Below are 17,412 nucleotides of genomic sequence, written 5' to 3'. Positions count from 1 at the left end.
GCCAAAAAGCGTATAAATTATCCGCTCATCACAACACCAAACTTAAATTGTTGCTTGTCCCCAAGCAACTGAAAATCAAATAGGATAAAAAGAAGAGAATATACTATAAATTCCAAACTATCAATGAAACATAGCTCCAATCAGATGAGCGGGACTTGTAGCTTTTTGCCTCTTGAATAGTTTTGGCATCTCACTTTATCCATTGAAGTTCAGAATGATTGGCTTCTATAGGAACTCAGAGTTCAGATAGTGTTATTGATTCTCCTAGTTCAGTATGATGATTCTTGAACACAGCTATTTTATGAGTCTTGGCCGTGGCCCTAAGCACTTTGTTTTCCAGTATTACCACCGGATACATAAATGCCACAGACACATAATTGGGTGAACCTTTTTAGATTGTGACTCAGCTTTGCTAAAGTCCCCAATTAGAGGTGTCCAGGGTTCTTAAGCACACTCTTTTTTTTGCTTTGGACCTTGACTTTAACCGCTCAGTCTCAAGTTTTCACTTGACACCTTCACGCCACAAGCACATGGTTAGGGACAGCTTGGTTTAGCCGCTTAGACCAGGATTTTATTCCTTTAGGCCCTCCTATCCACTGATGCTCAAAGCCTTGGGATCCTTTTTATTTGCCCTTGCCTTTTGGTTTTAAGGGTTATTGGCTTTTTGCTCTTGCCTCTTGGTTTTAAGAGCTTTTGGCTTTTTCTGCTTGCTTTTTCTTTTTCTTTCTATTTTTTTTCGCCTATTTTTTTTTCTGCAAGCTTTGTTCTTTGCTGCTTTTTCTTGCTTCAAGAATCATTTTCATGATTTTTCAGATTATCAAATAACATGTCTCCTTATCATCATTCTTTCAAGAGCCAACATATTTAACATTCATGAACAACAACTTCAAAAGACATATGCACTGTTCAAGCATACATTCAGAAAACAAGAAGCATTGTCACCACGTCAATATAATTAAACTAAGTTCAAGGATAAGTTCGAAACTCATGTACTTCTTGTTCTTTTGAATTAAAACAGTTTTCATTTAAGAGAGGTGATGGATTCATAGGACATTCATAACTTTAAGACATAGTTACTAACTACTAATGATCATGTAATAAGACACAAACATAGATAAGCACTTAACATAGAAAACGAAAAACAGAGAGTGTAAGAACAAGGAATGAGTCCACCTTAGTGATGGTGGCGTTTCCTTCTTGAGGAACCAATGATGTCCTTGAGCTCTTCTATGTCTCTTCCTTGTCTTTGTTGCTCCTCCCTCATTGCTTTTTGATCTTCTCTAATTTCATGAAGGATGATGGAGTGCTCTTGATGTTCCACCCTTAGTTGTCCCATGTTGGAACTTAATTCTCCTAGGGAGGTGTTGATTTGCTCCCAATAGTTTTGTGGAGGGAAATGCATTGGAGGCATCTCCGGGATCTCATGGTGATGAGCTTCATGCGCCTCTTGAGCTCCATGAATGGGCTCTCTTGCTTGCTCTATCCTTTTCTTAGTGATGGGCTTCTCTTCCTCAATGGGAATGTCTCCTTCTATGAAAGCTCCAGCTGAGTAACAGAGATGGCAAATAAGATGAGGAAAAGCTAGCCTTGCCATGGGGGAGGACTTTTCGGCTATTTTGTAGAGTTCAAGGGAGATGACTTCATGAACTTCTACTTCCTCTCCAATCATGATGCTATGAATCATGATGGCCCGATTCACAGTAACTTCGGATCGGTTGCTAGTGGGGATGATGGAGCGTTGTATGAACTCTAACCATCCTCTAGCTACAGGCTTGAGGTCCAGTCTTCTTAGTTGAACCGGCTTGCCTTTGGAGTCAATCTTCCATTGAGCTCCTTCCACACATATGTCCATGAGGACTTGGTCCAACCTTTGATTAAAGTTGACCCTTCTAGTGTAGGGGCGTGCATCTCCTTGCATCATAGGCAAGTTAAATGCCAACCTCACATTTTTCGGACTAAAATCTAAGTATTTCCCCCGAACCATGGTGAGATAATTCTTTGGGTCCGGGTTCTTACTTTGATCATGGTTCATAGTGATCCATGCATTGGCATAGAACTCTTGAACCATTAGGATGCCGACTTGTTGGATGGGTTTTGTTAGAACTTCCCAACCTCTTCTTTGGATTTCATGTCGGATCTCCGGATACTCATTCTTCTTGAGCTTGAAAGGGACCTCAGGGATCACCTTCTTCTTGGCCACAACATCATAGAAGTGGTCTTGATGAGCTTTGGAGATGAATCTTTCCATCTCCCATGACTCGAAGGTGGAAGCTTTTGTCTTCCCTTTCCCTTTTCTAGAGGATTCTCCGGTCTTAGGTGCCATCAATGGTAATGGAAAAACAAAAAACTTATGCTTTTACCACACCAAACTTAGAATGTTGGTCGCCCTCGAGCAAGAAAAGAAAGAATAGATGAAGAAGAAGAAGAAAATATGGAGGAGAGGGGGGGTGGTGTATTCGGCCAAGAAGAGAAGAGAGGGTTGTGTTGTGTGAAAATGAGGAAGAATGGAGGGCTATATATAGGGAAGGGACGGGGGTAAGGTTCGGCCATAAGGGTGGGTTTTGGGTGGGAAATTGATTTTGAATTTTGAAGGTAGGTGGAGTTTATGAGGTAGGTTTATGGGGAAGAGTGGATGGATGTAAGTGATGAAGTCGTGATAGGGAAGAGAGATTGAGGTGATTGGTGAAGAGTTTTGGGGAAGAGTGTTTATGGGATTGTGTGAAAGAGGGGTGAGAAGAAGTGAGTGGAGGTAGGTGGGGATCCTGTGGGGTCCACAGATCCTGAGGTGTTCAAGGATTTACAACCTTGCACCAAGTTGGGCATGCAAAATGCCCTTGCACACAACTCTGGGCATTCAGCGCCAGATTGGTGCTTGTTCTGGGCGTTGAACACCCATTTGTTGCCCATTTCTGGCCTTGAACGCCAGAACCATGCTTGTTCTGGGCGTTCAGCGCCAGCTCTTCTTCAGGGTGCAATTCTGGCGTTCAAACGCCCAGATGCTGCCCACTTTGGGCATTCAGCACCAGAACCATGCTCTGTTCTGGCGTTGAACGCCAGCCAGATGCTTCTTACTGGCGTTTAAACGCCAGTAAGGTCTTCCTCCAGGGTGTGATTTTTCTTCTGCTATTTTTGATTCCGTTTTCAATTTTTATATTTATTTTGTGACTCCACATGATCATGAACCTAATAAAACATGAAAAACAATAAAAATAGAGATTAGATAAAAAATTGAGTTGCCTCCCAACAAGTGCTTCTTTAATGTCAATAGCTTGACAGTGGGCTCTCATGGAGCCTCACAGGTGTTCAGAGCATTATTGAGACTCTCCAACACCAAACTTAGAGTTTGGATATGGGAGTTCAACACCAAACTTAGAGTTTGGTTGTGGCCTCCCAACACCAAACTTAAAGTTTGACTGTAGGGGCTCTGGTTGACTCTGCTTTGAGAGAAGCTTACTGTGCTTCCTCTCCATGGGTACAGAGAGAGATCCTTGAGTTTTAAACACAAGGTTGTCCTCATTTAATTGAAGGATCAATTCTTCTCTGTCCACATCAATCACAGCTCTTGCTGTGGCTAAGAAGGGTCTTCCAAGGATGATGAATTCATCCTCATCCTTCCCAGTATCTAGGACTATGAAATCAGCAGGGATGTAAAGGCCTTCAACCTTTACTAACACGTCCTCTACTTGTCCATAAGCCTATTTTCTTGAATTGTCTGTCATCTCTAATGAGATTTTAGTGGCTTGCACCCCATAGATTCCCAGTTTCTCTATTACGGAGAGGGGCATGAGGTTTATCCCTGAACCAAGGTCACACAGAGCCTTTTCAAAGATCATGTTGCCTATGGTACAAGGTATTACGAACTTTCCAGGATCCTATTTCTTCTGAGGCAATGTCAGTTGATCCAGATCACTTAGTTCATTGGTGAACAAGGGAGGTTCATCTTCCCAAGTTTCAATACCAAATAATTTGGCATTCAGCTTCATAATTGCACCAAGAAACTTGACAGCTTGCTCTTCAGTAACATCCTCATTCTCTTCAGAAGAGGAATACTCATCAGAGCTCATGAATGGCATAAGGAGGTTCAATGGAATCTCTATGGTCTCTAGATGAGTCTCAGATTCCTTTGTTTCCTCAAAGGGAAGCTCCTTATTGATCACTGGACGTCCCAGGAGGTCTTCCTCCTTGGGATTCACGTCCTCTCCTTCCTTCACAGGTTCGGCCATGGTGATTAATTCAATGGCCTTGCACTCTCCTTTTGGATTTTCTTCTGTATTGCTTGGGAGAGTACTAGGAGGGATTTCAGTGATCCTTTTACTCAGCTGGCCCACTTGTGCCTCCAAATTTCTAATGGATGACCTTGTTTCATTCATGAAACTCACAGTGGCCTTAGATAGATCAGAGACTAAGTTTGCTAAATTAGAGGTATTTTGTTCAGAGTTCTCTGTCTGTTGCTGAGTGGATGATGGAAAAGGTTTACTATTGTTAAACCTATTTCTTCCACCATTATTAAAGCCTTGTTGAGGCTTTTGATCCTTCCATGAGAAATTTGGATGATTTCTCCATGATGGGTTATAGGTGTTTCCATAAGGTTCACCCATATAATTTACCTCTGCTATTGCAGGGTTTTCAGGATCATAAGCTTCTTCTTCAGAAGATGCCTCTTGAGTACTGTTGGATGCAGCTTGCATTCCATTCAGACTCTGAGAAATCATATTGACTTACTGAGTCAATATTTTATTCTGAGCCAATATAGCATTCAGAGTATCAATTTCAAGAACTCCCTTCTTCATAGGCGTCCCATTATTCACAGGATTCCTTTCAGAAGTGTACATGAACTGGTTATTAGCAACCATGTCAATGAGTTCTTGAGCTTCTGCAGGCATTTTCTTTAGGTGAATGGATCCACCTGCAGAAGTATCCAATGACATCTTAGTAATGAGCAGATAATTCATACGCTTTTTGACATTGTTTTTAGTATGTTTTTAGTAGGATCTAGTTACTTTTAGGGATGTTTTCATTAGTTTTTATGTTAAATTCACATTTCTGGACTTTACTATGAGTTTGTGTATTTTTCTGTGATTTCAGGTATTTTCTGGCTGAAATTGAGGGACTTGAGCAGAAATCGGATTCAGAGGTTGAAGAAGGACTGCTGATGCTGTTGGATTCTGACCTCCCTGCACTCAAAGTGGATTTTCTGGAGTTAAAGAACTTGAAATGGCACGCTTCCAATTGCGTTGGAAAGTAGACATCCAGGGCTTTCCAGAAATATATAATAGTCCATACTTTGGCCAAGAATAGACGACATAAACTGGCATTCAACGCCAGCTTTCTGCCCAAATCTGGCGTCCAGCGCCAGAAAAGGAGCCAAAACCAGAGTTGAACGCCCAAACTGGCACAAAAGCTGGCGTTCAACTCCAAGAAGACCTCTACACGTGCAACACTCAAGCTCAGCCCAAGCACACACCAAGTGGGCCCCGGAAGTGGATTTATGCATCAATTACTTACTTCTGTAAACCCTAGTAGCTAGTTTATTATAAATAGGACCTTTCACTATTGTATTAGACATCTTTTGACAATCCTGGATCCTGGATTGTATTTTGATCCTGTGATCACGTTTTAGGGGGTTGGCCATCTCGGCCATGCCTGGACCTCTCACTTATGTATTTTTAACGGTAGAGTTTCTGCACTCCATAGATTAAGGTGTGGAGCTCTGCTGTTCCTCAAAGATTAATGCAAAGTACTACTGTTTTCTATTCAATTCTTCTTATTTCACTTCTAAGATATTCATTCGCACTTCAACCTGAATGTGATGAACGTGACAATCATCATCATTCCCTATGAACGCGTGCCTGACAACCACTTCTGTTCTACCTTCGACTGAATGAGTATCTCTTAGATCTCCTAACCAGAATCTTCGTGGCGTAAGCTAGAATGATGGCGGCATTCAAGAGAATCCGGAAAGTCTAAACCTTGTCTGTGGTATTCCGAGTAGGATTCAATGATTGAATGACTGTGACGAGCTTCAAACTCGCGAGTGCTGGGCGTTAGTGACAGACGCAAAAGGAGGGCGAATCCTATTCCAGCATGATCGAGAACCGACAGATGATTAGCCGTGCTGTGACAGAGCATGTGAGCATATTTTTTACTGAGAGGAGGGGATGTAGCCACTGACAACGGTGATGCCCTTGCATAAAGCCATCCATGGAAAGGAGTAAGACTGATTGGATGAAGATAGCAGGAAAGCAGAGGTTCAGAGTAACGAATGCATCTCCGTACGCTTATCTGAAATTCTCACCAATGAATTACATAAGTATCTCTATCTTTACTTTTTATTAATTAATATTCGAAAACCACATAACTGTTTTATATCCGCCTGACTGAGATTTGCAAGGTGACATAGCTTGTTTCATACCAACAATCTCCGTGGGATTCGACCCTTACTCACGTAAGGTATTACTTGGACGACCCAGTGCACTTGCTGGTTAGTTACACGGAGTTGTGAACCATGGTCTTGGCATCATGTTTTTGGCGCCATTTCCAGGGAAAGAAAGAGCAATGAATTTTACATAATTAAAATGTAATCACGATTTCGCGTACCAAGTTTTTGGCGCCGTTGCCGGGGATTGTTTGAGTTTTCGGCAAGCTTTTGGTCCGGTAACATCAGTGCCAAGTTTGATCCGGCAACAACACCAAGTTTTTGGCGCCGTTGCCGGGGATTGTTCGAGTTTGGACAACTAACAGTTCATCTTGTTGCTCAGATTAGGTAATTTTCTTTTTATATTATTTTCAAAAATTTTTCAAAAATATTTCTAAAATTTTCTCATCTGTTTTCGAAAATAATATAAAAATGTTTTCAAAAATTTTATTCAAAATTTTTAAGAATGAATTCTAGTGTTTCATGAAGCATGTTGAAGCCTGGCTGGCTGTAAAGCCATGTCTAATTCCTTTGGGAATGAGTATGTCAGGCGTGTCATGTCTGAATTACATGCTGAAGCTTGGCTGGCCATTGACCATGTCTAGTATTTTGGACCGGAGCTTTCATTGAAAGCTTGGCTGGCTCATGAGCCATGTCTAATTCCTGGACTGAAGCTTTAGACTAAACATGGCAAGATTCCTGGAATTCATGTAAAAAATTTTGGAATCCTTATTTTTTCTTTTTCATATAATTTTCGAAAAAAAAAATCCAAAAAAAAAAATTTAGAAAATCATAAAAATCAAAAACATTTTTAGTGTTTCTTGTTTGAGTCATGAGTCATGTTATAAGTTTGGTGTCAATTGCATGTGCATCTTGCATTTTTCGAAAATTCATGCATTCATAGTGTTCTTCATGATCTTCAAGTTGTTCTTGGTAAGTCTTCTTGCTTGATCTTTGCATTTGCATGTTTTGTGTCTTTTCTTGTTTTTCATATGCAATCTTGAATTCTTAGTGTCTAAGCATTAAAGAATTCTAAGTTTGGTGTCTTGCATGTTTTCTTTGCATTAAAAATTTTTCAAAATTGTGTCTATGATGTTCATCTTGACATTCATAGTGTTCTTGGTGTTCATCTTGACATTCATAGTATTCTTGCATGCATCACATGTTTTGATCTAAAAATTTCATGCATTGCATCTCTTTAGTGTTTTTCTCTCTCATCATAAAAATTTCAAAAAAATCAAAAAAATATCTTTCCCTTTTTCTCTCATCAAATTCAAAAATTTGAGTTGACTTTTTCAAAAATTTTAAAAATCAAGTTGTTTCTTATGAGTCAAATCAAATTCTCAATTTGAAAATCTTATCTTTTTCAAAATCTTTTTCAAAAATCAAATATTTTTCAAAATTCTTAGTTATTTTCGAAAATTCCAAAAATATTTTTCAAAAATCTTTTTCTTATTTTTATATCAAATTTTTGAAAATAACATAATCAATTAATGTTTTGATTCAAAAATTTAAAGTTTGTTACTTGCTTGTTAAGAAAGATTCAAACTTTAAGTTCTAGAATCATATCTTGTGATTTCTTATGAATCAAGTCATTAATTGAGATTTTAAAAATAAAATCTTTTTCAAAACTAATTTCTAAAATATCTTCTCATCTTATCTTTTTCAAAAAAAATCTAATTTCAAAATATCTTTTCTAACCTCCTAACTTCTTATCTTTTCAAAATTTGTTTCAACTAACTAACTAACTTTTTGTTTGTTTCTTAACTTTTTCAAAACTACCTAACTAACTCTCTCTCTCTAATTTTCGAAAATATCTTCCCTCTTTTTCAAAAATTTCTTTTTAATTAACTAATCATTCTTATTTTTATTTTTGATTTTAAAAATTTTCGAAAAATACTAACATTTTTCAAAAACCATTTTCGAAAATCACTAACTCTTTTTTCAAAAATATTTTTCGAAAATTCTCCCTCTCCCATCTTATTCTATTTATTTATTCATTTACTAACATCTCATCTCACATCTCAACCCTCCTCACAGTTGTGTTTCTTCCATTACATTACATTCTTTATCTCCCCCTCTTTTCTTCCACTCACAAAGGGATCCCTATACTATGGTATAAAGGGTCTCTATTATTATTATTTTTTCTGTGCCCTCTTCTTTGTCATATGAGCAGGAGCAAGGACAAGAATATTCTTGTTGAAGCAGATCCGGAACCTGAAAGGACTCTGAAGAGAAAATTAAGAGAAGCTAAATTACAACAATCCAGAAATAACCTTTCAGAAATTTTCGAACAGGAAGAGGAGATGGCAGCCAAAAATAATAATAATGTAAGGAAGATGCTTGGTGACTTTACTGCACCTAATTGCAATTTACATGGAAGAAGCATCTCCATTCCTGCCATTGGAGCAAACAACTTTGAGCTGAAACCTCAATTAGTTTCTCTGATGCAGCAGAACTGCAAGTTTCATGGACTTCCATCTGAAGATCCTTTTCAGTTCTTAACTGAATTCTTGCAGATATGTGATACTGTTAAGACTAATGGAGTAGATCCTGAAGTCTACAGGCTCATGCTTTTCCCCTTTGCTGTAAGAGACAGAGCTAGATTATGGTTAGATTCTCAACCCAAAGACAGCCTGAACTCTTGGGATAAGCTGGTCACGGATTTCTTAGCCAAGTACTTTCCTCCTCAAAAGTTGAGCAAGCTTAGAGCTGATGTTCAAACCTTCAGACAGAAAGAAGGTGAATCCCTCTATGAAGCTTGGGAAAGATACAAACAGTTGACCAAAAAGTGTCCTTCTGACATGCTTTCAGAATGGACCATCCTGGATATATTCTATGATGGTTTATCTGAGCTATCAAAGATGTCACTGGACACTTCTGCAGGTGGATCCATTCACCTAAAGAAAACGGCTGCAGAAGCTCAAGAACTCATTGACATGGTTGCTAATAACTAGTTCATGTACACTTCTGAAAGGAATCCTGTGAGTAATGGGACGCCTATGAAGAAGGGAGTTATTGAAGTTGATACTCTGAATGCCATATTGGCTCAGAATAAAATATTGACTCAGCAAGTCAATATGATCTCTCAGAGTCTGCATGGAATGCAAGCTGTATCCAACAGTACTCAAGAGGCTTCTTATGAAGAAGAAGCTTATGATCCTGAGAACCCTGCAATAGCAGAGGTGAATTACTTAGGTGAACCTTATGGAAACACCTATAACTCATCATGGAGAAATCATCCAAATTTCTCATGGAAGGATCAAAAGCCTCAACAAGGCTTTAATAATGGTGGAAGAAACAGGTTTAACAATAATAAACCTTTTCCATCATCCACTCAGCAACAGACAGAGAACTCTGAACAAAATGCTTCTAATTTAGCAAATCTAGTCTCTGATCTATCCAAGGCCACTGTGAGCTTCATGAATGAAACAAGGTCTTCCATTAGAAATTTGGAAGCACAAGTGGGCCAGCTGAGTAAAAGGATCACTGAAATCCCTCCCAGTACTCTCCCAAGCAATACAGAAGAGAACCCAAAAGGAGAGTGCAAGGCCATTGACATAAGCACCATGGCCGAACCTACAAGGGGAGTGGAGGACGTGAATCCCAAGGAGGAAGACCTCCTGGGAAGTCCAGTGATCAATAAGGAGCTTCCCTCTGAGGAACAAAAAGACTCTGAGGCTCATCTAGAGACCATAGAGATTCCATTGAACCTCCTTATACCCTTCATGAGCTCTGATGAGTATTCATCTTCTGAAGAGAATGAGGATGTTACTGAAGAGCAAACTGCCAAGTTTCTTGGTGCAATCATGAAGCTAAATGCCAAATTATTTGGCATTGATACTTGGGAAATTGAACCTCCCTTGTTTATCAATGAACTAAGTGATCTAGATCAACTGACATTGCCTCAGAAGAGACAGGATCCTGGGAAGTTCATAATACCTTGTACCATAGGCACCATGATCTTTAAGGCTCTGTGTGACCTTGGTTCAGGAATAAACCTCATACCACTCTCTGTAATAAAGAAACTGGGAATCTATGGGGTGCAAGCTGCTAAAATCTCATTAGAGATGGCAGACAATTCAAGAAAACAGGCATATGGACAAGTAGAGGACGTGTTAGTAAAGGTTGAGGGCCTTTACATCCCTGCTGATTTCATAGTCCTGGATACTGGAAAGGAAGAGGATGAATCCATCATCTTAGGAAGACCTTTCCTGGCCACAGCAAGAGCTGTGATTGATGTTGACAGAGGTGAAATAGTCCTTCAATGGAATAAGGACTCCCTTGTTTTTAAAACTCAAGGATCTCCCTCTGCAACCATGGAGAGGAAGCAGAAAAAGCTTATCTCAAAGCAGAGTCAACCAGAGCCCCCACAGTCAAACTCTAAGTTTGGTGTTGGGAGGCCACAACCAAACTCTAAGTTTGGTGTTGAACTCCCATATCCAAACTCTAAGTTTGGTGTTGGAGAGTTTCAACAATGCTCTGAACATCTGTGAGGCTCCATGAGAGCCCACTGTCAAGCTATTGACATTAAAGAAGCGCTTGTTGGGAGGCAACCCAATTTTTATTTATCTGACTATATTTTTCTTAGTTATATGTCTTTGTAGGTTCATGATCATGTGGAGTCACAAAATAAATATAAAAATTGAAAACGGAATCAAAAACAGCAGAAGAAAAATCACACCCTGGAGGAGCATCTGTCTGGCGTTCAGCGCCAGAACAGAGCATGGTTCTGGCGCTGAATGCCCAAAATGGGCAGCTTCTGGGCACTGAACGCCAGAACAGGCATGGTTCTGGCGTTCAACGCCAGAAATGGCACACAAATGGGCGTTGAACGCCCAAAATGGCCACCAACCTGGCGCTGAACGCCCAGAGTTGTGTGCAAAGGCATTTTTACATGCCTAATGGGTGCAGGGATGTAAATCCTTGAACACCTCAGGATCTGTGGACCCCACAGGATTCACTCAGGATCTGTGGACCCCACAGGATCCACTCAGGATCTGTGGACCCCACAGGATCCCCACCTACCTCCACTCACTTCTTCTCACCACTTTCTTTCACACAACCCCATAAACACTCTTCCCCAAAAACCCTTCACCAATCACCTCAAACTCTCTTCCCCATCACCTCTTCCCCACTCACATCCATCCACTCTTCCCCATAAACCTACCTCATAAACTCCACCTACCTTCAAAATTCAAAACCAATTTCCCACCCAAACCCACCCATATGGCCGAAACCTTTCCCCCCTCCCTTCCCTATATAAAGCCCTCCATTCTTCATCAAATTCACACAACACACCCCTCTACACCCTTCTTGGCCGAAACACTTCCCACTCTCCCTCTCCTCCATTTCTTCTTCTTCTTCATCTATTCTTTCTTTTATTGCTCGAGGGCGAGCAAAATTCTAAGTTTGGTGTGGTAAAAGCATAAGCTTTTTGTTTTTCCATTACCATTGATGGCACCTAAGACCGGAGAATCCTCTAGAAAGGGGAAGGGGAAGACAAAAGCTTCCACATCCGAGTCATGGGAGATGGAAAGGTTCATCTCCAAAGCCCATCAAGACCACTTCTATGATGTTGTGGCTAAGAAGAAGGTGATCCCTGAGGTCCCTTTCAAACTCAAAAGAAATGAGTATCCGGAGATCCGACATGAAATTGAAAGAAGAGGTTGGGAAGTTCTAACAAACCCCATCCAACAAGTCGGCATCCTAATGGTTCAAGAGTTCTATGCCAATGCATGGATCACCAAGAACCATGATCAAAGTAAGAACCCGGATCCAAAGAACTATGTTACAATGGTTCGGGGGAAATACTTGGATTTTAGTCCGGAAAATGTGAGGTTGGCGTTTAACTTGCCCATGATACAAGGAGATGAACGCCCCTACACTAGAAGGGTCAACTTTAATCAAAGGTTGGACCAAGTCCTTATGGACATATGCATGGAAGGAGCCCAATGGAAGATTGACTCCAAAGGCAAGCCGATTCAACTAAGAAGATTGGACCTCAAGCCTGTAGCTAGAGGATGGTTGGAGTTCATTCAATGCTCAATCATTCCCACTAGCAACCGGTCTGAAGTTACTATAGACCGGGCCATCATGATCCATAGCATCATGATTGGAGAAGAGGTGGAAGTTCATGAGATTATACCTCAAGAACTCTACAAGGTGGCTGACAAGTCCTCCATTATGGCAAGGTTAGCCTTCCCTCACCTCATTTGCCATCTATGTTACTCAGCTGGAGCTTTCATAGAGGGAGATATCCTCATTAAAGAGGACAAGCCCATCACTAAGAAAAAGATGGAGCAAGCAAGAGAGCCCAGTCATGGAGCTCAAGAGGCGCATGAATCTCATCACCATGAGATCCCGGAGATGCCTCAAATGTATTTTCCTCCACAAAACTATTGGGAGCAAATCAACACCTCCCTAGGAGAATTGAGTTCCAATATGGGACAACTAAGGGTGGAACATAAAGAGCACTCCATCATGCTTCATGAAATAAGAGAAGATCAAAAAGCAATGAGGGAGGAGCAACAAAGACAAGGAAGAGACATAGAAGAGCTCAAGGACATCATTGGTTCCTCAAGAAGGAAACGCCACCATCACTAAGGTGGACTCATTCCTTGTTCTTATTTCTTCTGTTTTTCGTTTTCTATGTTATGTGCTTATCTATGTTTGTGTCTTCATTACATGATCATTAGTAGTTAGTAACTTTGTCTTAAAGTTATGAATGTCCTATGAATCCATCACCTCTCTTAAATGAAAAATGTTTTAATTCAAAAGAACAAGAAGTACATGAGTTTCGAATTTATCCTTGAACTTAGCTTAATTATATTGATGTGGTGACAACGCTTCTTGTTTTCTGAATGAATGCTTAAACAGTGCATATGTCTTTTGAAGTTGTTGATCATGAATGTTAAATCTGTTGGCTCTTGAAAAAATGATGACTAGGAGACATGTTATTTGATAATCTGAAAAATCATAAAAATGATTCTTGAAGCAAGAAAAAGCAGCAAAGAACAAAGCTTGCAGAAAAAAAAAAAAGAAAAAAAAGGCGAAAAAAAAATAATAGAAAGAAAAAGAAAAAGCAAGCAGAAAAAGCCAAAGCTCTTAAAACCAAGAGGCAAGAGCAAAAAGCCAATAACCCTTAAAACCAAAAGGCAAGGGCAAATAAAAAGGATCCCAAGGCTTTGAGCATCAGTGGATAGGAGGGCCTAAAGGAATAAAATCCTGGCCTAAGCGGCTAAACCAAGCTGTCCCTAACCATGTGCTTGTGGCGTGTAGGTGTCAAGTGAAAACTTGAGACTGAGCGGTTAAAGTCAAGGTCCAAAGCAAAAAAAGAGTGTGCTTAAGAACCCTGGACACCTCTAATTGGGGACTTTAGCAAAGCTGAGTCACAATCTGAAAAGGTTCACCCAATTATGTGTCTGTGGCATTTATGTATCCGGTGGTAATACTGGAAAACAAAGTGCCTAGGGCCACGGCCAAGACTCATAAAAGAAGCTGTGTTCAAGAATCATCATACTGAACTAGGAGAGTCAATAACACTATCTGAACTCTGAGTTCCTATAGATGCCATTCATTCTGAACCTCAATGGATAGAGTGAGATGCCAAAACTATTCAAGAGGCAAAAAGCTATAAGTCCCGCTCATATGATTGAAGCTATGTTTCATTGATAGTTTGGAATTTATAGTATATTCTCTTCTTTTTATCCTAATTGATTTTCAGTTGCTTGGGGACAAGCAACAATTTAAGTTTGGTGTTGTGATGAGCGGATAATTCATACGCTTTTTGACATTGTTTTTAGTATGTTTTTAGTAGGATCTAGTTACTTTTAGGGATGTTTTCATTAGTTTTTATGTTAAATTCACATTTCTGGACTTTACTATGAGTTTGTGTGTTTTTCTATGATTTCAGGTATTTTCTGGCTGAAATTGAGGGACTTGAGCAGAAATCAGATTCAGAGGTTGAAGAAGGACTGCTGATGCTGTTGGATTCTGACCTTCCTGCACTCAAAGTGGATTTTCCGGAGCTACAGAACTCGAAATGGCGCGCTTCTAATTTTGTTGGAAAGTAGACATCCAGGGCTTTCCAGCAATATATAATAGTTTATACTTTGGCCAAGAATAGACGACGTAAACTGGCGTTCAACGCCAGCTTTCTGCCCAAATCTGGCGTCCAGCGCCAGAAAAGGAGCCAAAACCAGAGTTGAACGCCCAAACTGGCACAAAAGCTGGCGTTCAACTCCAAGAAGGACCTCTACACGTGCAACACTCAAGCTCAGCCGAAGCACACACCAAGTGGGCCCCGGAAGTGGATTTATGCATCAATTACTTACTTCTGTAAACCCTAGTAGCTAGTTTATTATAAATAGGACCTTTCACTATTGTATTAGACGTCTTTTGACAATCCTGGATCCTGGATTGTATTTTGATCCTGTGATCACGTTTTAGGGGGCTGGCCATCTCGGCCATGCCTGGACCTCTCACTTATGTATTTTTAACGGTAGAGTTTCTGCACTCCATAGATTAAGGTGTGGAGCTCTGCTGTTCCTCAAAGATTAATGCAAAGTACTACTGTTTTCTATTCAATTCTTCTTATTTCACTTCTAAGATATTCATTCGCACTTCAACCTGAATGTGATGAACGTGACAATCATCATCATTCCCTATGAACGCGTGCCTGACAACCACTTCCGTTCTACCTTCGACTGAATGAGTATCTCTTAGATCTCCTAACCAGAATCTTCGTGGCGTAAGCTAGAATGATGGCGGCATTCAAGAGAATCCGGAAAGTCTAAACCTTGTCTGTGGTATTGCGAGTAGGATTCAATGATTGAATGACTGTGACGAGCTTCAAACTCGCGAGTGTTGGGCGTTAGTGACAGACGCAAAAGGAGGGTGAATCCTATTCCAGCATGATCGAGAACCGACAGATGATTAGCCGTGCTGTGACAGAGCATGTGAGCATATTTTTCACTGAGAGGAGGGGATGTAGCCACTGACAACGGTGATGCCCTTGCATAAAGCCAGCCATGGAAAGGAGTAAGACTGATTGGATGAAGATAGCAGGAAAGCAGAGGTTCAGAGGAACGAATGCATCTCCGTACGCTTATCTGAAATTCTCACCAATGAATTACATAAGTATCTCTATCTTTACTTTTTATTAATTAATATTCGAAAACCACATAACTATTTTATATCCGCCTGACTGAGATTTGTAAGGTGACCATAGCTTGTTTCATACCAACAATCTCCGTGGGATTCGACCCTTACTCACGTAAGGTATTACTTGGACGACCCAGTGCACTTGCTGGTTAGTTACACGGAGTTGTGAACCATGGTCTTGGCATCATGTTTTTGGCGTCATTTCCAGGGAAAGAAAGAGCAATGAATTTTACATAATTAAAGTGTAATCACGATTCCACGTACCACTTAGCTAATTCAGACAGACCATCATAGAATATATCCAGGATGGTCCATTCTGAAAGCATGTCAGAAGGACACTTTTTGGTCAGTCCTTTGTATCTCTCCCAAGCTTCATAGAGGGATTCACCTTCTTTCTGTCTGAAGGTCTGAACATCCATTCTAAGCTTACTTAGCTTTTGAGGAGGAAAGAACTTGGCTAAGAAAGCCTTGACCAGCTTATCCCAAGAGTTCAGGCTATCCTTAGGTTGAGAGTCCAACCATATTCTAGCTCTGTCTCTCACAGCAAAAGGGAAAAGCATGAGCCTGTAGACTTCAGGATCTACTCCATTAGTCTTAACAGTATCACATATCTGCAAGAATTCAGTTAAGAACTGAAAAGGATCTTCAGATGGAAGTCCATGGAACTTGCAGTTCTGCTGCATCAGAGAAACTAGCTGAGGTTTCAGCTCAAAATTGTTTGCTCCAATGGTAGGGATAGAGATGCTTCTTCCATGTAAATTGGAATTAGGTGCAGTAAAGTCACCAAGCATCCTCCTTGCATTATTATTATTTTCGGCTGCCATCTCCTCTTCCTGTTCGAAAATTTCTGACAGGTGCTTGCTGGATAGTTGTAATTTAGCTTCTCTTAGTTTCCTCTTCAGAGTCCTTTCAGGTTCTGGATCTGCTTCAACAAGAATATTCTTGTCCTTGCTCCTGCTCATATGAAAAAGAGGGACAGAAAAATAATAATAATAGGGATAATTTTTACCACAGTATAGAGGTCCCTGTGTGAGTAGAAGAAAAGAAGAAGAAAAAATTCGAACACAGATGGAAGAGGGGGTTCGAATTTGGGTGAGATGAAGTGTTAGTAGATGAATAAATTAGTAGAAGGAGATAAGAGAGAGAGAGAATTTTCGAAAATAATTTTTGAAAAAGAGTTAGTGATTTTCGAAAATAGTTTTTGAAAAAGGTTAGTAATTTTCGAGAATTAAAATAAAAAATTAAAATAATTAGTTAATTAAAAAGAAATTTTGAAAAAGAGGGAAGATATTTTCGAAAATTAGAGAGAGAGGGAGTTAGTTAGGTAGTTTTGAAAAAGATAAGAAACAAACAAAAAGTTAGTTAGTTAGTTGAAACAAATTTGAAAAGCAATTTTGAAAAGATAAGAAGATATTTTTGAAAAGATATGATTGAAATTAGTTTTGAAAAAGATTTGATTTTTAAAATCACAATTAATGGCTTGATTCACAAGAAATCATAAGATATGATTCTAGAACTCAAAGTTTGAATCTTTCTTAACAAGCAAGTAACAAACTTGGAATTTTTGAATCAAAACATTAATTGATGATGTTATTTTCGAAAATTAGGAGATAAAGATAAGAAAAAGATTTTTGAAAAATATTCTTAAAATTTTCGAAAATAACTAAGAAAAATGAAAAAGATTTGATTTTTGAAAAAGATTTTGAAAAAGATAAGATTTTTAAATTGAAAATTTGATTTGACTCATAAGAAACAACTAAATTTTAAAAAGTTTTGAAAAAGTCAACTCAAAATTTCGAATTTATGAGAAGAAAAAGGAGAAGATATTTTTT

General features: G+C 39.5%; 2 non-coding genes across 2 annotated transcripts; one reads left to right on the top strand and one right to left on the bottom strand.

Moving 5' to 3' along the window:
- Nucleotides 1-9,117: 9,117 nt before the first annotated feature.
- Nucleotides 9,118-9,225, bottom strand: LOC148563660 (small nucleolar RNA R71). Its single transcript, XR_015884147.1, has one exon. It is a non-coding gene; the product is annotated as a small nucleolar RNA R71 (small nucleolar RNA).
- A 6,675-nt stretch (nt 9,226-15,900) lies between these two features.
- Nucleotides 15,901-16,008, top strand: LOC148563659 (small nucleolar RNA R71). The gene has a single exon (XR_015884976.1). It is a non-coding gene; the product is annotated as a small nucleolar RNA R71 (small nucleolar RNA).
- The last annotated feature ends 1,404 nt before the right edge of the window (nt 16,009-17,412 follow it).

The sequence above is a fragment of the Arachis ipaensis genome, chromosome B5 (assembly GCF_059453495.1).
Source record: "Arachis ipaensis isolate K30076 ecotype BB chromosome B5, ASM5945349v1, whole genome shotgun sequence".
NCBI classification, from domain to species: Eukaryota; Viridiplantae; Streptophyta; class Magnoliopsida; order Fabales; family Fabaceae; genus Arachis; species Arachis ipaensis.
Note: the sequence above shows the minus strand (reverse complement) of the source record. Positions and strands in the feature narration are given on the sequence as shown.